This window comes from Maylandia zebra, linkage group LG20, assembly GCF_041146795.1.
Source record: "Maylandia zebra isolate NMK-2024a linkage group LG20, Mzebra_GT3a, whole genome shotgun sequence".
Taxonomy (NCBI): Eukaryota; Metazoa; Chordata; class Actinopteri; order Cichliformes; family Cichlidae; genus Maylandia; species Maylandia zebra.
Window position 1 is genome coordinate 20,584,624 of NC_135186.1, and position 7,585 is coordinate 20,592,208.

Genomic DNA, 7,585 nt, shown 5'->3' on the forward strand with positions numbered 1-7,585 from the left:
GCTCCAGTCAATGCTGTGTAGGACACATGATACTGGGAGACATGGGCATTGGGAGGTACCCAACTGATCACCATGCTGACGGCAGTCTCATCAGAAACCGTGAGGCTGGTCGGGCCTCCACCAGACCCTGCAGCTACCACAGCTAACGACACTTAACCCTCACTTTGTTCCTTTATAGGAGGAAATTATTTTGGCAGCAGAGCAAAGTGTTTTTTTTTAGACAATAAATGTAAAGTATAACAGAGAATTTGATACTTTGATTTGATACTTTAACCTCACTACATTTATTTCATAGCTCAGAGTTCTAGTTATTCAAAGATGAGAATTTAGATGTGAAATTTAACCTTTAAGTGACTAGTACTTTGAGAACTGCCATCAATTACAGAATGAAGTTCATTTACGTACAGGTTATTGTATTAGTAATGCTATATTGTACATAGAGACAAAATATGACATGAAAGGCTGCTGACCACAGAAAAGTAAAAGGTAACTGGGCTTAAAGACTAACGGGAGAGAAACACGCTTTCTGTGATTCTATTTGTGTTTTTGTGGTAATCTTGGATATCTTAGGTTGTCTCATTACTGTCATATATGTCCTATCATTAAAACACTGACTTCTAACAACTAACAGTGTCTCGAAAAAAATTTAATAAATAAACAAATAATATGGATGCATGACTCAAATGCATGACTTTTAACTTGTGTATTTTTTAGGCTGAACACTAGTGCTAATGTGACTTAGGTAAATGGTTTCAGGCTCTCCCCTCCTGAGTTTGAGAAACGTTCAGGATCAGAAAATGTGTGACTCACAGGTGCTGTAGCGTATGGCCACAGCTTCACTCTGAGCTCCATCTCCATAGAGTGCAGACAGTGATATCTGATGCTCCTTAAGACACAGGACAACAGTTTATTGAGATATTATATTTTTTACTTCATAATATGTACTCCAACAATCCAATAGTTCTTCCCCACCTGTCTCAGGTCGCCTCCACTTAGTGAGGTAAGAAACATCATCATCAGCTGCAGCTTCCCAGCGCACTGTGATGTCACTGTCTGAGAAATGTGTTACCCTAAGGTCAGAAGGAGGAGGCACCTTCAATAGAAGAAAAGAATAATATGTATGGGAATTTTTTAAAAATGAGAAAGCTACATTTTGACATCTTTCATTATTAATAACATTTATAGTACTGTGCAAAAGTCGTGAGCCACACACTGAAGTATTTCTTTGGACATTATCTGGTTTTTCCACTCCTTTTTTAGTCCAGTTCTTGTACCTGACCATTTTCTGAGTAATGTTTTTTGTTTGTTTGTTTGTGTAAACACTTTGGCCATTATTGGAGAATTAAAAAGCACCTAAGTCAAGGAATGTGTGTGCACATAACAGAAAACTTGGGAAAGAACCAATTTTAAATCTTTAAGCACTTTGTTACTAGCAGCCTGTCACAAAAACACATTTTGTATAGTGTTTTTTTTTAATCTTGTGAATAAAATGTATACAAATGTGTGTGATTAATCACAATGTGTTAGTGTGTAATCACCCTGAGACATGCATGCCTGTCTGCTAGTGTCAGATCTAAAGCCATTTCTGATTTGGAGATGCAGGCTGCAGATTCTGTCCAGACTAAACATCCAGTCTTCACTTATCAAATGTGTAAAATTCAAGGCTGATCCTTAAAAGCTCCCAACAACGCAAAAACTGCATAGCCACACAAGTCCCAGCGTTTCCCACAGCAGCAGCAGCAGCTGTGAAAAGAAAGTGGAGAAAGGATGAATGAGTGTGTGCTCTCCGCTCTCCCCCAAGCTGGCGTTGTTCTTGGTAGCCATGACAACGGAGATAGTCCCAGCTTTATAAATAAAGGCCCCAACACCCCAAAACAAACGAAAAAAAAACCATCGGGATTCCCTGCGCAGACCAGGAATCCCCCTAGCAGACCGAAGCTACTGAGATGATTTTGATTGAGTGAGACTCGAACCATCGACTATCTGTGCTTCAACCTGCCAGGGGCCGCCACATTTGCCGCCACCACATTTGCCGCCACCTGCCGGCAAATGTGGTGTATTTGACTTCTCTGAATACAAATGATTTTTGAAAAGGAAAAATAATAATTTTAATGTGAGGCAAAACATGTATGGTGCTCGTTAAAGATGACACGCCAACTCTCTTCTTCTTCTTTTTTTTTTTGTTTGAGAAAGTTTGTTTTCATATTAAACCAGTGTCAGTGACGTCATTCTACACCACTACCACAAGTAAGGAAAAACCTGAATCTGTAGATCTTTTTCTTTTATTTTTGTTGTCTAAAACACAAAAATCCCGAAACAGTCAGCTCACAAAGTTGCAGGTTGGTGGGAATTTGGCAGAAGAGCCAATGACTTAAAGCATTTAGGTGCATATATCTTGCCACAAGACATGTGCGCTAAGCTAGCTAAATTAGTTTCTGTTAGCGAATCAAGTTCAAGCTCCTCACATATCATCATCCAGGGTACAGTCATATGCTCATGAGGAGATCCCATGCAGGCAACATTAAGGCAGTGTAACAAGTTAAATATGCACTAATTTTAAGCTATTTCCTAATATCTAACCATTATGATAAATGTTTGCCTGCAACTGACACAGCCAACACAAATGTCATTGACAAAAACAAAACCCTGTGATAACATGTTTTTGTTTTTCTAGAATAGAAGAACCAGATTTTAAAAAGCCAGTAGGAATAAATCTTTTTTGTTACTGCATGATTAGAATGAAGTAACAACAAGTCTGGCTGGAAGAAGAAGTGGTAATCTGTGTACTGTGCTAGTGATCTGCATAATTCACCTTAGATGGTCATCTGTTTGGATGGCTGAAGTCGGCTAACGACACAGCTAATTTCATCAGGCTGCTAATGAAACATCTAAAATGATAGATGGTTAACTACACAAGGGAAGCAACAGCATTACAATCACTTGATTTAATTAAAAAATTTCCCCCAAACTTTTGATCCAAATTAGCAAAGTACTGCAACCATCTGAACCTTCTAGGTGTTAAATGTTACAGTGTTGCACTCTGGCCAGCTTTAAAAATGGAAAACTCTTTGTGTGGTTTACTCGGTTCTGTAAATGAGGCTCCTTTCATTTGTGAGACTGTTGTTCTTCTCTTCCCTTTTGTCCACCCTTACAAGGTGAAGGTGCTGCCCACCCATGATGCCAGCAAGGTGCGTGCAAGTGGATCCGGCCTTAAAACCACTGGAGTGCCCACCTCTCTGCCAGTGAAGTCACTTGAGCCATGACTTGAGTAAGCACTGTCCTGTTGAGTTTGTGGGCTCAGATGACAGTTATTGTAGAAACGATGTGAAATCATGTTTTAGTTTCTTTGTAAATTATAGTCAAACATACAATGAACTGAGGTATTCTCTTTGGTTAACAGAGCAATACGATAATAAAAGTGGACAAAGCACATCGAGTTGCCACAAATATCTTAGTATATCACACAGTTTACATAGTCGAAAAGGAGTATAAAGAAGTTTACACTCACAAATACTTATTTTCCACCATAATTTGCAAATCAATTCTTTAAAACTCAGACAAGTTAGAGGTAAACCTATCATGAAAATTACAGGCCTCTCTCATCTTTTTAAGTGGGAGAACTTGCACAATTGGTGGCTGACTAAATACTTTTTTGCCCCACTGTATTTGATCCTGTCTCTCTCAATACTATTTAATATCTAAATGCTTGATTCATCATATTATAACAAATGTGCTGTTGTAGCTACTCACAGTGAGTTTGATTCCATTTTTTCCATCTACCAAAGAGAAATAATATCTCTTAGTGGCAGGTGGATCACACACTGATTGTAACACTTTGCATATGAGTGCGTAGGATGAGCATTTTATAACAGCATGTGTTGTTTTTGTTTATGTAAGGAAATACATCAGTTTCCCTTGTATTTTAAATTTGAGTGAAGATCCTAAATTGGCCCCACTCTTGACTTTGAGAAAGGCTGATCTGTGCTGTCCCCACATGAGCACAGTCAGATATAATACAGGCTTTCGGGAGCAGGAAGGCTAAAGGCTGTTTAATGTCTGATGTAACTGTGTCAGACATTTGCGTTCTCACGTGCATGGATAATATCTTGAAAACTTCAGAGCTGCAGTGCATGTGTAAAAGTGGCTAAAAAGCAGTGCATTAACATGTGTTTTGTCTCTTTGCGTAGCTGCTCAGTCCATCCAGACTCCTCTCCATATGCAACAGTGATGCCGGCTCTCTCCAAGTGATTCCTTCATCATCAACATCTGCATCCACGATCCACCAGCTCAACAGCAACATCTGTCAGCTGTGCATCCAACTCGAAGCCTTCGCCTGCTGTGCTCAGGCTCCGGGCCGCGATTTCCGTCCCGTGTTGACGACCTCGCTGTATCCTGTGCTGGAGAAAGCTGGTGAGGAGACGCTGCTGGTTAGCCAGGCGGCGCTGAGCTCCATGTGGGACATCAGTAAGGTCTGTGGATACGCTTCCCTCAAGGAACTGATCAATGAGAACTCTGACTACCTGCTTAATGACATATCACTCAACCTTCAGAGACTCAGCCAGCATCCACAGGTAGTTATGACGTGTTTTTGTTTTTAACCCAAAATGGACACAGAAATAACTGTTGGAGGGTTTACCCGATTTCCTCCTTGATCTGCTTAAGCCTGTGCTGCCCTGAGCTTGTACTGTATTTCATCATAATACTGTCTTGTTGGCCAGGCTCCACCTGTGTTGACAGTTCTGTTGACTCACTCTGACTGCAGCCTGCTGGTCGGGGACATCGTTCAGGATCTGGATGTCAGCTACGAGCACACAGCTGCTCTTTTCTGCACGCGCTCATGAAGGCACTGGGTAAGATTTCAACAGTGATGTCAGCTTGAGTCTCACGTATACTGGGAGTCAAAGAGGACAAGGAAGAAAATGTGACTCATTGCATGCTCTGCCACATTTTTTATGTTGCTTAACTTTGTTTTCTGCAGTGCCTTTCAAAGTTTCTATCAGGGAGTACACTTCAGGATGTATAATTTGCTCATTATGAAATTATCAGTATCTTTGGAAACATTTAATACATCGTGATGGTTTAATTGCTGAGTCGTTTTCTGTTGTAGAATTAATATTCATAATAATATTCATACAGAAGTTTTACAAACCCTCACAGTAAAAATGTATGAATTAAATGTTACTGATGGGCTCTTTTCAAAAACATCAGCGTCTGTGTCACACTGATTTTGATCAACTGACTTATTTTATTGTAACCAAACCTATGCTCATATTGTTGTCTTGTTTTTCCTTTAGTGAGGTGGTTTCCTTCCACTTGTAGCAGGACCAGTACATCTGCCAGCTCCAATCAAAGCTCCAGTGACCAGGAAGACCGCAGCATTCGCCAATTCCTGCTGAATTACCGCAAACAGAAAGAACTGGCAGAGGGCATTGGAATAGAGGATGATGACACTGAAGACCGAGGTAATAGGTCTGTCTAAGGGCCAGTGGAATATAAGCTATAGGTTGTAGTGGTGGTTATATTAGATTCAGAGTGTAGAGGAGATGGATCATTGTAATTAAGAGTCATAGAAATCTGAACCTCACTGCTAAACTGGTGGTCTAACTGTACATGTGCTGCCATTGCAGAAGTCCCTCCCACTGAGTGTGAGGATGTGGAAGATATTGGTAGTCCTGATGTGAAAGCAGAGCTTCCCTCCCACCTCAGCATCACTAAGGATGTTAAGGGGCGCTGCATTCATCTGCTGTCTGATCCCAGCCTCAGGCTCTGACTCAAGGTACTGTATCAGTAGTTTTATGTAGAGTCAAATTGTAGGGATGAGTATTGATAAGATTTTCACGATTCCGATTCCATTTTCGATTCTGTTTAACGATTCGATTCTTTATCGATTCTTTTTAAAAAAGGAGAACACTAAGGTCGAATAGCTTTTTTTATATCTTCTCTTTGAACAAGATAGAAATTTAGGAGTAACATGGCCTTACAAACCCAACAGTGAGATCTTAAGAGATCCAGCCTACGGCTCTTCAATGGGTGTCACAGGGTCCCCAGGAAAAAAAATTGTAAATGTAACATAATAAAATAAATATTCTTCTGTAGCAATAACAAAGTGTAACATAAATTATTCTGTAGCAATTACACAAGAATATCCAGTAATGTCCCTGCCTACAATTAAACACATTCACTTACTGAAAATCGGGGCATCTGCTGTGGCAAATGGGTGCAAGCCTTTTACCACAAACTTGGTCACTGCTCGGGGACATTCGTCTATCCTGGCCTGAAAGGAGACGCTACCGGTAGACTGCAGCGACAACTGCCAGCATCTGAGCCAGCCAGACTCTGTCTGTCTCTCTCATCATGGTCACCTAAATGCACAGTAATGGCAGGTTTTGTAATAAGGCAGATCGCGCTAACATAATATGCGCTGTTAGTTGACCTGCCGCATTAATGGGAGAGGACGTGCAAACGTTACCGCTGCTGCTGGGTTGAGATTCACGAGCCCAGAGCGGAATTAAAAACATGACATTCATTTAAGGTTATCGTGTGTTTTTTGAGCAAATGCTTTTGCATATTCGTAGTGTTTCCTCCCTTAAATTAAATATCTACTTTGCAAGTATGTCCAAAACACTAAATCATTGGTTAATGAGAGATATCACAATTTTTGGATGCAATCTATTATCCAAATCAGAGGGTGTCTCAAAGATGGTTTATCGAGTTTACTCATTATACATTACCCCAAAAAGTCTTAAAAAGATTAACTCCATAATCTATCAATTCATTTGGCGCAATAAAACACATTACATTAAAAAAATCACAACTCGTCAAAGATTACCCCAAAGGTGGTATAAAGACAATTGATTTTCAATCAGTGGTTGGAGTATTTAAAATTAACTGGATAAAAGCCTTCCTCTTGAAACGTCTGTGAAGGTTCTCAGTCATCCAGGTCAAGGTGCTTGCAAAGAAAAGCGTCTGCACAAGTAACTTAAAGAAGTCCAGACGCTTTTCTTTGCAAGCTCCTTTGACTTCCTCTTGAAACCTGACTCCATATGGTTCCATATCCCTAAAAATATTTTCAAAAAGGTGGGATGGTTGGATTTTCTCCTGAAATGTGATTTTGATATATTGAAGTTGCCTGTGAAACTGTCAGAATAATAATAATAATAATGGATTGGATTTATATAGCGCTTTTCAAGGCACCCAAAGCGCTTTACAATGCCACTATTCATTCACTCTCGCATTCACACACTGGTGGAGGCAAGCTACGGTTGTAGCCACAGCTGCCCTGGGGCAGACTGACAGAAGCGAGGCTGCCATATCGCGCAATCGGCCCCTCTGGCCAACACCAGTAGGCGGGAGGGTAAAGTGTCTTGCCCAAGGACACAACGACCAGGACAGAGAGCCCGGGGATCGAACCGGCGACCTATCATAAGCAGGTCTTGTCTTATTGGAAGATGGTTTTTGCCCATAACTTCATGCCACATTGCTCCACCTTGTGGAATAACAGGACCATTACAAGTAATAGGAAGTCATTGTTCATTAAAGAGTGGTATGAAAAAAAAATCATCTTTATAACAGATTTACTTGATGA